This window comes from Anolis sagrei, chromosome 4 (genome assembly GCF_037176765.1).
Source record: "Anolis sagrei isolate rAnoSag1 chromosome 4, rAnoSag1.mat, whole genome shotgun sequence".
Lineage (NCBI taxonomy): Eukaryota > Metazoa > Chordata > Lepidosauria > Squamata > Dactyloidae > Anolis > Anolis sagrei.
In genome coordinates this window covers 140,564,568-140,579,102 of record NC_090024.1, presented here as the reverse complement: position 1 = coordinate 140,579,102, position 14,535 = coordinate 140,564,568, and the positions used below count along the sequence as shown (strand labels likewise).

Here is a 14,535-nt window from a genome sequence, read left to right as displayed (position 1 = left end):
CAGAGTCATCCAGAGGGGTTGCCATGGCTGGGCTTTATAACAGCAGGATAATACGTGTGAACTACAAATCGCAATGTCTCTGGTTCAGATCTTTCTCCTACAATGAACTCAGGCCTCATCTACACTGCCATATAATGCAGTATTAGAATGCAAATGAACTGCATTGATCTGGATTATATGGCAGTGTAGACTAATGTAAGCCAGTTCAATGCAGTTCGATCTACATTATATAAGTCTACACTGACCATTATAATGCAGTTCAAACTGCATTATATGGCAGTGTAGATGAAGCCTTGTTGGAAGGATTTTATGTAGCTACTCATCCTTTGTATTCTCTCATTTAGAAAAAATGCCAGTATGGTGTAGTAGTTAGAGCACTGGGCTACAGCTCTGGAAACCAGAGTTTGAATACTTCCTCAGCTATAGAAACCCTTGTGTGGTGTTGAGCAAGTCACATTCTCTCAGCTTCAGGCAATGGCAAGCCTCCTTTGAACAATCACTTCTACACTTTGCAAACACATATAAAAAGTACAACATTTTAGTTCTGGCCCTGCCTGGTACTATACTCACCACACCTCTCAGAAGCCTTATCAAACGTGTCAATTTGAGCCAGGCCCGTAACCAGGATTTTGATTCGGGGGGGGGGGGGGGGGTGAGTTTGATTTCCGGGGTGGGGGGCTGCAGTTCTACCCTAGCAAACCTTTTGTATCATTACCCCAATACCCCCATGCATATGGGATATATTGAGCATGGTGATCAGATCATGATATGAATAAACATAAGAGTTTAAATAATGTACCAGTAAGGCCTTCTTGCGGACCACCCTGAGAATTTGGGGAGGGGGCTGAAGCCCCTCAAGCCCCTCCCACAGCTACATACTTGATTTGAGCTAAAGGTAACTACTACCCATTGTTGATTTTGGCAGTTTTAAAGATGCACACAGAAGATGTCATAATCCCATTGCTCAGTAATTACTCAGTAATTATGTCTTTGGGATCCCTAGGTAAAGAACCACAATTCTTCCAATTCACAAAATGCTTCTCTGTTCATTCACTCTGGATTTAACCCATTGGTGGCGCAATGGGTTAAACCAGTGGTTCTCAACCTGTGGGTGTGTTGGCCTACAACTCCCAGAAATCTCAGCCAGTTTACCACCATTAGGATTTCTGGGAGTTGAAGGCCAAAACATCTGGGGACGTACAGGTTAAGAACCACTGGGTTAAACCCAGGACTGCTGACCAACAGGTCAGCGGTTCAAATCCGAGGAGAGCTGGTTGAGCTCCCTCTGTCAGCTCCAGCTCCCCATGCAGGGACATGAGAGAAGCCGCCCACAAGGATGGTAAAACATTAAACATCTGGGCATCCCCTGGGCAATGTCCTTTCAGATGGCCAATTCACTCATACCAGAAGCCACTTGCGGTTCCTCAAGTTGCTCTTGACACACACACACAAACACACACACACAAAACAATTTTAGAATCATTAAAAACAATTACTTGAAATCTTCTGGTGTGACAAACTAGAGGGTTTTATATATTCCAATTAAGTCAAGCTCATAACTAGGGGAAGACCTCATAATGCATGTCTTCATCTGCACAAATACACAAGCATACACATAGAGAACCTACCTTTCAGCATTCTCAACATGACCACTACACCCCACTGCGAAGTCAGCCATAGTGTAGAATAAATGGTTGTTCTCTTAGAAGTCAGTTTCCAATTCAGAGAAGTCATGCTGCCAGCAGTGATGTGCGCTTTCTTTGGCCCTTGCAAGTTCTTTTGCTTCCCCACATTTACATGACTGTAGAAAGACCAGTTCCTGCTGTACAAATAACTCTACCTCTTTCTGAAATTATTTGCCCATGCATCTGTTAAGAGGACAAGGGCAGCTTTGTTTAAGTGTCCTCTCAACCCAATACGGTTACCTGTATCCACAGCAACCATGAAATCCGCACAACTTTAATTTCAATAGAAGCCAGAGGCCAGGCAAACATCCATTTAATGCATCTGAGAAAGAAGGAGGGGTGTTTGTGTTTTGCTTTGTTTAATTTCAGTGGGAAGCAATTAACACTGCTAGACATCCTAAATGCATGCAGGCAAAAATTAACTTGTTTCCAGACCAAGAAATGAAATTATTTTCAAAATTGTTATTCTACAGTTTTAGCCTTAGTCACAGGCAGCAACCACTGGATGTTTGTAACCCTTAAACAAGCTCTTTATATGCAGGGACCACATTTGTCTTGTTGGCATAAACTAGACAAGGGCATTTTCCTGGCAACAACAGAAGTGTTTAAGTGTGGATAAAAAGCAATGGATCCCCTAAAGAAAATACCCGGATCTCTCAAAACAAATACCAAAACAAATATAATAATTTCACGAAGTGGAAATTATTATATTTCAACAATACAGCATTTGTGTTTTATAGACAAATGGATCTCAAATGAGGCAAAAGATGAAAATTGGGTGGGGAGTTACTATAAGAGGTGTTTTTACTTTGCAAATACACACACAGGAATCCCTCCATTTTTACAGATCTCTGGGGGATAATGGGACATAGCTGCCGTGATCCCCAGGGCATGTATGTTATCCATAATCCCAAAGGGAAGAGGAGGAGGAGCCTGCCCCATGTACCAATTTACTTACCCTGTGCATCTCAGCTCCTTTTTCTTTTCCTGCATGTCTAAAGGATCAATTTCACTGAGCAAAGGAAAGAAAATACCAAAGGGAACAAAAGCATATGGCAAACAGGAAAAGAGGGAGGAACCAGTCCCATGCACACTGGCGGCATCCCTTACCTTTGGAATCCACTCCTTCATACCCTACTTCTGTGCCCTTAGTGCCTACCTTCCTTTGCCCAGATGAAACACATTTGTGGCACATAGAAAGAGGATCTGGAGCTGCAGGATAAGTGAAATGGCATGCAGGACTGGTTCCTCCTTTGTAAGTGCCCAGGCTGAGTGATGGGAACATGGGGCATGCCCACCTCCTAAGCAGATGCCCTGTTCACTTCCTCAAGTCAGGGTTGCTGTATGGATGTAAACATAGCTATCTCATCTTTGAGAGCCAAGAATGGCACAGGCGGTACTCCTTTCCCTCCCCCAATCTCCTGAGTACGGGCTGCTATACGAATATTTACACAGTAGTTCCAACTTTGGGAGGTGGGGGCAGAAGTACACACTCATAAATAATCAAAACCACAATTATTGTTGAAGGTTTTCATGGCCAGAATCACTGGGTTGTTGTAGGATTGTGGCCACAGATGCAGGCAAACCGTCAGGAGAGAATGCTTCTAGACTATGGCCTACAACAACCCAAAACCACAAGTGTGAAACCTGCAAGAATGGAGGACAACTCTATACTCCTAGTTGTGAAGGTTTCCTTTTGACTATTCATGTTGTTTTCTTTTAAGCTTCAATTCCATCAAAGCCATAGTAGTCAGGGGCACAAAGAATCCTGAATGCTGGCACTGTGGGTAATGTTACCCATCCCTTCCCATGATATCTGAACTGATGTCTTATTAGCCTGATTGACTTCTTATTGAGAATAAACACTTTCTCTTCTCTGTTTTAAATGCTTATTTTTAGAAGCCCTTTTCCATTAAAATAGTTAACAGTACAATTCAACGTAAACTTTCTCATAAGTAATCCCCATTGAGTTCAATAGGACACAGTCCCAGAGACTTGCAACTCAGGGTGCATCTACACCTATATTTCCCATACTCTAGTTTTTCAGGTGTTTTGGACTTCAACTCCCAGAAACCTCAACTGCCTAGGTCAATAGTCAGGGAACCTGGGAACTGAAGTCCAAGACACCTGGATGACCAGGATTTGAGAAAAATAATCTACACTGTGGAATTGATAAAATTTAAACTGCCACAGCTCAATATTGTAGAATCATGGAAGTTATAGTTTTGTTAGACACCACCACTCTGGCATAGAAGGTCAAATAATTTATAAAACTACAGCTCACACAATTTCATAGCGCTGAGCCATGCCAATTAAAGTGGTGTCAGACTGGATTAATTCTGCAATTTAGATGCATCCTTGTTCTTGACGGGAATGGGGTTGGAGAAGTGTGGAAAGACAGTTCAGTTGAGGGAATTGAAAGAATAATCCCTTGTTCCTCCAGAAGGATTGCACATGAGACAGAGAGAGAGGTAGTCCCTGCATCATGTGTAATGCTTCTGGAAGAATAATCCATGACATGTCTACTCAACAAGACTTCACTGGGATTAATTCAGAAAGTGTCCCCTCTGACCGCTCCCCTCTTGGGAAAAACTGAGAGGGATCTTCTTCTGGATCAACTCAAGAAAATTCTAATCATACCAACAGGTCTCTATAGGAAGAAGAGGTCTCTTTCCTAGAAAGTAAATCAAAGGTTGGAGAGTGAGCAAGAACGATGGATTGTTGGGAAAGCCCAGGGAATGCACTGCTGCATAGAGGGCTGCGTTTGCATATTTAAATAAGGAAACACCATAACATTATCGTGCACATTCACACTATATGAATTCAGCACAGAAGTTGAGGAAGGAAAAAAAAAACAGGAACAGAAGGAAATAACCATGAAAAATGATACATTTTGCACACATTGTTCACAGATGTTATTGCATGAAGTAGCTGGTAGAAATGTGTATGTCTGCATGGTTCCAAATCATCCTATGTGTTTTGGAAGCTGCAAAATAAAATGCTCACAGTTTAACATTTCTTTGAATTCTTTGAAAATGTTTACTAGGTGGGCTTCTGGGGCCAGAAATCACAATCCTATTTATTTTTGTTTATTCTAACACTTGCTTTGAATGAGCACTAAGCGACAACTTGAGAATGAGCCTCATCAGAAACACTTCCATGATTAACCAGGGCATTGTGCTTAATGAGTACAATGACCTAATGAATCTGCCCTCCATCAGCACTCTCACCTTTTAGATTGTTCAGTTACATTCTCTGAAGTATAGTATATAGCATGAGTGCCCAAATCTGTTTTTAATTTGCCATTATGCCTCCAATCTATCCCTCTCCAGTTATAATTGATTGCAAGGAAAACCATTTTCCAGAGCCTTTAATGTCTGCACAGAAAAGGGAGGAAGAAGAGTGTTTGCACTGAACATGGATTCACCCACACCAGAAACATGGTGGGGTTTTTTTTTAAGTATTTGTCTAAGGACTTAAGAGAAGCTTGTAAGACTGCAAAAATTGAAAACCAAAGAACATTTGGGAAATATTACATCTAGACCAGAAGTGACCCAACATTTGTGTTACCTGGGTTCTGGATACCAACCTACAACAGGACATGAACAAAATGATCAATGTCAAAGACAACTTCACCCTTCTATGCACTATCACCAAGACTAAACTGAAGATGGCAATTCACAAAAACAGTTTCAAAAATAGCCTGTAAGATCAAGGCAACGCAATCTGGACATAGTAAGAGTCTCCAGATCAGACTTCTCCACTGATACAAGCAACTAGACATACACTTCTAAACTTCAGACTGCCTTTATCTTCAGTTTAACAGCAACAAAATGACTATTTTTCAAACCCCAAATGCAGGGTCTGCAACAGTCTGATACCCTCTCATTGATAACCAGTTGCTATTAAAAAGTTGACAAAATTAACCAATAAGGACTTTGGAAGTATTGAGTGCATACACTTGGAGAGTGCAGGGACATTTATGGATTGGGTGTAAAATAATGAAACCAACATGTTGTTTGAAATATACCACCCCAAATGTGGGCTGGCAGCCACCATGTAACTGGACAACTGACAAGATTCATCAAGACCACTGATCATCTCCCTCTCTTGTTGGTTCATGTGTGAACCAATGATGCTGCAAGACATGGTCTACAAAAGATCAGAAGGGATTTTGAAGCTCTGGGAAGATAACTAAAGGGTCAGAATGTACAGTTTGTCTTTTCATCTCATCTCCCAGTTGCACGGCGCAGCCCAGGAAGGGTGAGAACAATAGTAGAGGTGAATAACTGGTGCTGCAAATGGTGTCCACAAGAACTATTTGGCTTCCTGAGCTTTTCCAGGAAGGTGGGATTCTGGAGCAGGATGAATTGCACCTCACAAAAATTAGAAAGAATGTTTTTGCTGAGAGACTTGTTCAACCTGAGCAATATGGAGTGGACAAGGTGTGGTGAATCTAACCTTTTGCCAGGAAGGCCGAAGCCTGGAAAGTCAGTAGCTGACATGTTCAGAGATAGGCAGGAGAGCTAAGAGGCAGGAGGGAGGAGTCAGCCGGCTCCTGATTGGCTAGAGCAGTCAGGGGAGGAGTTAGGTTTTAGAGGGGAAAAGGCTGTGTCTTTTTGACAAGCTGGGGAGTAGAGCTTTAAACATCGAAGAGTGTAGAGATATCTTAGGGAGAGGGAGCTGAGAGGAATTTAGACAGGGAGTGAGAACTTTTGAAGTGAGCCTTGGGATTAGAGCATAGGGAAGGCATAGGTTCCTGGATCACTGTACATAGGGTCAGTGTAGGAAAGCCTGTTTGCTCTGTGAGGCAGTCAATGGGCTGTTCTCAGAGACACACTGTGTCAGTGTAGTGAACAGTGTGAAGCAAGGAACTCACAGGGAACAAAAGTTACAGTCTGAAGAAAAGACTGCCTGTCTAACCAGCCAAGCCTCAGAAACAGCATTACGCTTTTGTACCACTCTTATTAAGAGTTGATTTGTTCACCAAGTTTAAATAAACCTGTTTATAATTTCATCTTAAACTGGTGTCTGCCTCGGTCTGTCACAATCATCAGATCTCAGCAAGTCTAAAGCCAACTTAATTTCAGTCCAGTCAGCGAGAGAAGCAGTCATTACAGAAGAACCACAGGCTTGAATAAACTTTACCAATTTCACATTCACACTTATGTTTTCCTCAGACATTAATTGAGGTGGTAGCGGCGAATCTACCTATCACATCGGTCAATAACTACAACACAGTTGGTCACTTAATAAATATATTATTGAGGTGGGATAAGAGAGCCTTTCCACCTTGGTCTTAGTCATTTATCGTCATTAAAGTAGTGTCCAGCTGAACGTTAACCCTTTACACTGGTGGGCTGTTGGTGAGATTGCTTGTCCCCTCTGTCCAGTGTGACGTTGATCCTTTTTTACACAAGGTAATAGGGGATATGCAACCAAAAATAGGTAAAGTAGCAGTCCAGGAATACATGGCTACTCTAAATGAAATCAAGTCTCCAGGGCCTGATGAACTACATCTAAAAGTATTGAAGGAACTAGTAAACATCATTTCAGAACCACTGGCAATAATATTTGACAATTCTTGGAGAACAGGAGAAGTCCCAGCAGACTGGAGGAAGGCAATTGTTGTCCCTATCTTCAAGATGGGAAAAAAGAGGATCCAAACAATTACCATCCAGTCAGCCTGACATCAATACCAGGAAAGATTTTGCAATAGATCATTAAGGAGGCAGTCTGCAATCACTTAGAAAGGAATGCTGTGATTACTAAAAGTCAACATGGATTTCTCAAAAAACAAGTCATGCCAGACTAATCTTATCTCTTTTTTCGATAGGGTTACAAGTTTAGGAGATGCAGGGAATGCTGTGGATGTTGCCTACCTGAATTTCATTAAGGCATTTGACAAAGTCCCCCATGATCTTCTTGCAAACAAACTAACAAAATGTGGGCTAAATAATTATACTGTTAAGTGGATTTGTAATTGGTTAAGTGACCAAAGGGTGGTCACCAATGGTTTGTCTTCATCCCAGAAAGAAGTTACTAGTGGGGTGCCATAGGGTTCTGTGCTAGGCCTCATGCTGTTCAACATCTTTATTGATGACTTCAATGAAGGTTTAGAGGGTGTACTTATCAGGTTTGCAGATGACACCAAATTGGAAGGAATAGCGAATACTCCAGAAGACAAGATCAGAATTGAAAAGGACCTCAACAGATTAGAAAGCTGGGCCAAAATTGACAAAATGAATTTCAACAAGGAGAAGTGTATGATACTTCACTTAGGCAGAAAAAAAATGAAACTCACAGATATATAATGGGTGATGCCTATTTCGACAACAGTATATTCGAAAATGATCTTGGGAATCTTAGTGGACAACAAGTTGGACATGAGTCAACAGTGTGATGCCACAGCTAAAAAACCCAAGGGGATTTGGGGCTGCATCGAAAGGAGTATAGTGTCTAGATCGAGGGGAGTCAGGGTACCCCTCTATTCTGCTGTAATCAGGCCTCACCTGGAATACTGTGTCCAATTCTGGGCACCACATTTCAAGAGGGATATTGACAAGTCTAGAGGAGGGTGACTAAAATGATTAATGGTCTGGAGACCATGCCCTATGAGGAGCAGCTTAAAGTGTATGTGTAGCCTGCAGAAGAAAAGTTGAGAGGAGACATAATCACCATGTTTAAATATCTGAAAGGGTGTCATAAAGAAGAGAGAGGAGGCTTGTTTTGTGCTGCCCTGGAGACTAGGATTCAGAGCAATGGGTTCAAATTACAGGAAAGGATATTCCACTTGAATATTAGGAAGAACCTCCTAAGGCAGAGTTGTTCAACAGCGCAACTCTCTGCCTTGGGGTGTGATGGAAGCGCCTTCCTTGGAGGTTTTTAAACAGAGGCTGGATAGCTATCTGTTGGGGGTGCTTTGATTGTGCTTTTCCTGCATGGCAGGGGGTTGGACTGGGTGGCCCATGGGGTCTCTTCCAACTCTATGATTCTATCAGTAGTCCTCTGCCTTTTTAGAATAAGAGTCTGAAAAGAGACCACAGTGGCTTGGAATATAAAAACTCATGGTTTTGTTGTCTGTGATTAAAATCCATTGTCTGTGACAAAGTGTTTGTTCTAAAAGTAAAAGAAACAGAGAAGGACAAAAATCCAAAGAACCAGAAAATGTAAGTACAGCATGTCTCCATGTACAGTAAATACAAGATAACAATATCCCTTTCCCAAAAGTAGTCACAGGAAACAATTCTACTAATGGTAGTAAGTTTGCTAATTTAACGGTTTGCTAAGAAAGAAATCCACAGTACCAATTAGGTTGAAGTTGAACAGTATAAAAATTGCTGACAAATTCTACTTCAGCAATTTTAAACCGGAATCTCTCTTTGAAGCTTTTTGCTGAAGTATGGCAATTTTCAGATCAGTAGCAGAACGTCCTGGAAAAAATTGAAATCTTCCAGACTAATGCAATAACTCACCCCAAAAGCAATCCTGAACAATACTTAAGCCTTCTGAAAATTTCCTGTGGTATTTTCTGAAGATATAAATCAGAGAAAATCATGTAGCATAGCAAAAGCAATAGCAAAGCTTACTCATTCATCTCTAGATCTATATATCCCAACATAATTTTCACCAGAAAAGTCATTTTTGTTTTGTTATTGTTGTTGTTGTTATCTTTATTCAATTACTCCTTCATTTGTTAAGTCAACAAGATTTTATATGCTTCCTCGGAACTTGAGATAAGCTGAGTTTTCAAAATGTTTTACAATTGCATTTGCTTCATTCATCATTATCTTTCACTTGCTATAGAAGAGACAAGAAAAATCTCATGGGACTGCAATACGCCACTATTAGAATGTGTTCTCCAAAATTATCAAGAGAAGCTCAAGCAAAGAAGAACCACAAACTTGCTGTTGTTTGTTTTCTCTAACTACACCTGCTCCCATCAGAATCACATAATGTATAATGTAGAAGGTGTTTCCTTGTACCAGAACTGTAGTCCTCTAGAGCAGTGGTTCTCAACCTGTGGGTCCCCAGATGTTTTGACCTTCAACTCCCAGAAATCTTAACAGCTGGTAACCTGGTTGGGATTTCTGGAAGTTGAAGGCAAAAACCCCTGGGGACAAACAGGTTGAGAACCACTACTCTAGATGTTCCTGCAACTCCCACTGTCCCCTCATCATACACTGGCTATTAAATAAATCCTGAGCCAATCAGAATTACATAGTCCAGACAGACCATCACCTCACCATTGGGATCCTGCCACCACTCTCAGATGGCTGTAGAGCTCTGTGAGAGCTCTTGACCATCATGGGAAACCTGTGTTGGCATCAGCAGAGGCAAAAGTGGGTGCGAGAAACAATATCATACAAAAGCTTACTGGCACAACCTGGGGATCACAACCAGACACAGTGAAGACAACCGCCATTGCGCTATGCTACTCTGCTGCTGAGTACGCATGCCAAGTGTGGAACACATCTCACCACACTAAAACAGTGGATGTGGCTCTTAATGAGACATGTTGCATTATCACGGGGTGTCTGCGCCCTACACCACTGGAGAAATTACACTGCTTAGCCGGTATTGCATCACCTGACATCCGCCGGGAAGTAGCAGCCAATAGTGAAAGGACCAAGGCAGAGACATCTCCAGCTCATCCCTTGTTTGGGCATCAGCCAGCACGTCAACGACTTAAATCAAGAAATAGTTTTCTAAGATCTGCAGAGACACTCGCTGGAACACCTCAGCAAGCGAGAGTCCAAAAGTGGCAAGCTCAAACCCAGAGCCTCAATCAATGGCTGGTACCCAATGAGAGACTCCCCCCTGGGCACACAGAAACTGGGCGACTTGGAAGGTGCTGAACAGACTGCGCTCTGGCACCACGAGATGCAGAGCCAACCTTCAGAAATGGGGCTACAAAGTGGAATCCACAACATGCGAGTGTGGAGAAGAGCAAACCACTGACCATCTGCTGCAATGCAACCTGAGCCCTGCTACATGCACAATGAAGGACCTTCTTGCGGCAACACCAGAAGCACTCCAAGTGGCCAGAAACTGGTCAAAGGACATTTAATCAACTACCAAGCTTGCAAACTCTGTGTCTTTTGTATGTTTCTTTGTTTGTTTGTTTGTTCTGTCAAAAATGTAATACAACTGTTCGGTTGCCTGACACGATAAATAAATAAAAATAAAATCAGCAGAGGCACCCATGGGAACAGGAAAAAGGAAGGGACTGATTCCACGTCCTTCGTTTTAGTTATATGGCCACTGCTGGGACATTGCTATCTATTTAACTTCCATAAATAGAGGCAACCTCTGCTACAACCTTGATGCATGAGTAGGGGCCCTTTCCTAGTATATAGTTATAATGTTGTGGTCAACAATAGCAACAAAACTTCTGCAGTAAAACTCTGAAAGTTCTAGGTCTGTTCACTTCCTTTGTCATTTTTAAAGTAGTAATATTCTCTCAAGCTTTCACCAACATTTAATAGTGCATTGCCCTAATAGTGGCACTGTGATTTTCAGCTGATTTCTCTTGTTATTAAAGACATAATTCTACCTATCTATCTTCTGTCTATCTATCATCTACCTTTCATATACTTACATTAAGACATTGTTATTTTATTGAAAATCATATTGGATGCCATAGTAGAAAAGGACTTCTACTATGAGTTATGATAGAGTTATAAGCTGGGTAGATGCGAGGAATGCTGTGGATGTAGCATATCTGGACTTCAGTAAGGCCCTCGACAAGGTCCCCCATGACCTTCTGGCAAACAAACTAGTCAAATGTGGGCTAGGCAAAACTACGGTTAGGTGGAACTATAATTGGTTAAGCAAATGAACCCAAAGGGTGCTCACCAATGCTTCGTCTTCATCCTGGAAAGAAGTGACAAGCAGAGTGCCATAAGCAGGGAACCACTGACTTAGATGAAGGGTTGGAAGGCACGATTATCAAGTTTGCAGATGACACCAAATGGGGGGAGGGGAGCTAATACTCCAGAAGACAGGAGCAGAATTCAAAATGATCTTAACGGATTAGAGAGATGGGCCAAAACTAACAAAATGAAGTTCAACAGTGACAAATGCAAGATACTCCACTTAGGCAGAAAAAAATAAAATGCGAAGATACAGAATGGGGGATGCATGGCTCAAGAGCAGTACATGTGAAATAGATCTTTGAGTCATCATGGACAGCAAGTTAAACATGAGCCAACAATGTGATGCAGTGGCAAAAAAAGCCAATAGGATTTTGGCCTGCATCAATAGGAGTATAATGTCTAAATCCAGAGAAGTCATGCTACCCCTCTATTCCGCCTTGGTTAGACCACACCTGGAATACTGTGACCTATTCTGGGCACCACAATTGAAGGGAGATGTTGACGAGCTGGAATGTGTCCAGAGGAGGGTGACTAAAATGATCAAGGCTCTGGAGAACAAGCCCTATGAGGAGCGACTTGAAGAGCTGGGCATGTTTAGCCTGAAGAAGAGAAGGCTGAGAGGAGGCATGATAGACATGTATAAGTGAGAGGACGTCATAGGGAGGAGGGAGCAAGCTTGTTTTCTGCTGCCCTGGAGACTAGGATGCAGAACAATGGCTTCAAACTACAAGAAAGGAGATCCCATCTGAATATTAGGAAGAACTTCCTGACTGTGAGAGCTGTTCAGCAGTGGAGTGTGGTGGAGGCTCCTTATTTGGAGGCTTTTAAACAGAGGTTGGATGGCCATCTGTCAGGGGTGCTTTAAATGCAATTTTCCTGCTTCTTAGGGGTTGGACTGGATGGCCCATGAGGTCTCTTCCAACTCTTTGATTCTATGATTTTACATTTTTTATTTATGTGTTAAGGCAATCCCACTTGCAAACTCAAACTACATAACTCCCCCCCCCACCCCCATTCAAAGAGCAATTATGTACTTTGTGTTTAAAACAGCAATCGACAACACACCCTTGTCTGGTCTAAATTAAAATGCTGAAATCAAAGCAAACTTGTGAGACAAGCCAGAAGTAATTTTGCAAGTGTATAACAGGATTTCCGGCCCAGTTCTAGCACTATCTCTCATCCCCCTCCTCATTACTTGCCAGGGTAGCTGTGAAGTTAAATGGGAGAGGCAAAGGTCACTGTCCCAAATTCCTTGGGGAAAAGACAGTGTAGAAATATGGTAGATAAGTAACATTCAGTGAATAGTTTTGGCTACAAAGTTCATAACAGATATGTACTTTGTAAATCCTCTGAACTGCTGCATTCTTGGGATTTCAAGTTTAAGAAAAGGTGAGGAGGGAAAAGACCTTTAAGCCGTGAAAGGGTGGTCAAAAATCAGCAAGTGTTCCTTAAAGTGCCTAGATAATTAAGTGTGCATTTTAGAGGATACACTCTATCCAAATGTAAGCATTTTCACATCCTTTTTAGTAGGAGTGATACTTAATTCCCCTCATAAGTTAAGTAAGACGTGGAAGTTCTCATTGCCGGCTAGAATGTGCCACACTATTTACATGAATGTATTTTGGCATGTGCCTTTATGTAGCTTGTTGTTTTATAGTGACCTTGTGAATTTCGTAGGGTTTTCTTAGGCAAGGAATACTCTGACGTAGTTTGGCTAGTTCCTTCCTCTGAATGTAATCTACAACGCTTGTTGTGAATTGGCAGCTTTCCACGTACTAAGCAGAGATGACCCTACTTAGCTTTCAAGATCTAATACCATTTAGGCATTTAGAGCCCTTATACTTTTATGCAATTCTTCTACTGAACGCTTCCTTCACTTATCCCAAACATTCAGTTCTCCCATTTTTAATGAGTTCTTTACTTCAACAATGCAGTTATGTCAGTTTTGTATCCTCTTCTCTCTTTCTCTGCAGATATTGCAGCATGAGCAACCCAAACATAAATAGTATAAACACTGGTGGGTACCATGACAATGGAGTGATATATTTGCTCTGGGTTTGAGCTTGACATTTAAAGTAACTATACAATGCCTGAACCTATTGGCTGGTTCTTTACCTTGAATAAGCTAAAGGTTTTCCCCTGACATTAAGTCCAGTCATGTTCGACTCTAGGGGTTGGTGCTCATCTCCATTTCTAAACTGAAGAGCCGGCATTGTCTGTAGACACCTCCAAGGTCATGTGCATGGAGTGCCATTACCTTCCTGCCAGAAGGGTACCTATTGATATACTCACGTTTGCATGTTTTCGAACTGCTAGGTTGGCAGAAGCTGGGGCTAACAGTGGGAGCTCACACCGCTCCCCAGATTCGAACCTGAGATCTTTCGGTCAACAAGTTCAGCAGCTCAGCGGTTTAACCCACTGCGCCACCGGGGGCTTACCTTGAATGGCTCCTCTAAATTTTTTTGTTGCAAAAAAACCCTGTGTTTACATACCAGGTTGAGCACCTTCAATATTATACCTCCCTTCACTAGTGCAATTGTGCCAATTTGTGGTCATATGATCCTACTTCCACACATCTTTGTAAACAAGCCTTCCTGTACGACTGCTGACCTTTCATTATTATTTTCAGCACAATTGCACAATCCCAGAATGTAAAAAAAAAAAAGAAAGAAAAACCCAAGTCATTTTAGGCTGGATCTACACTGCCATATAATCTAGTTCAAAGCAGATAATCTGGATTTTATATGGCAGTGAAGAAGGGCCTTACTCTTGTCATACCAACACAGAAGTGGAAGGGACCCATTGCACCAAGGCAGGAGACTGGAATGTTGCAGGTTAATCGCTAGGGAGGGGAGAATCACAGAGGCTGGATCTACATGGCCAAAATCTAGTCCCAGATTAGCTGTTTTGAATTGGTTTATATGAGTCTACACTGGTGGAATGTTGTAGATTAATTGCTAGGGAGGGGAGAA

General features: G+C 41.9%; 1 protein-coding gene across 4 annotated transcripts in view; it reads right to left on the bottom strand.

Moving 5' to 3' along the window:
- SEMA5A (semaphorin 5A) overlaps positions 1–14,535 on the bottom strand; it is a 208,783-nt gene that overhangs the window by 157,794 nt on the left and 36,454 nt on the right. Inside the window, exon 1 of one of the 4 annotated variants that reach the window (XM_060774068.2) lies at positions 1,629–1,806. The exons of the other annotated variants lie outside the window; for them this stretch is intronic. The gene's annotated coding sequence lies outside the window, so the exon portion shown is untranslated. Of the gene's footprint in view, positions 1–1,628; positions 1,807–14,535 lie in introns of those variants that run through there. 4 annotated transcript variants of the gene reach the window in all.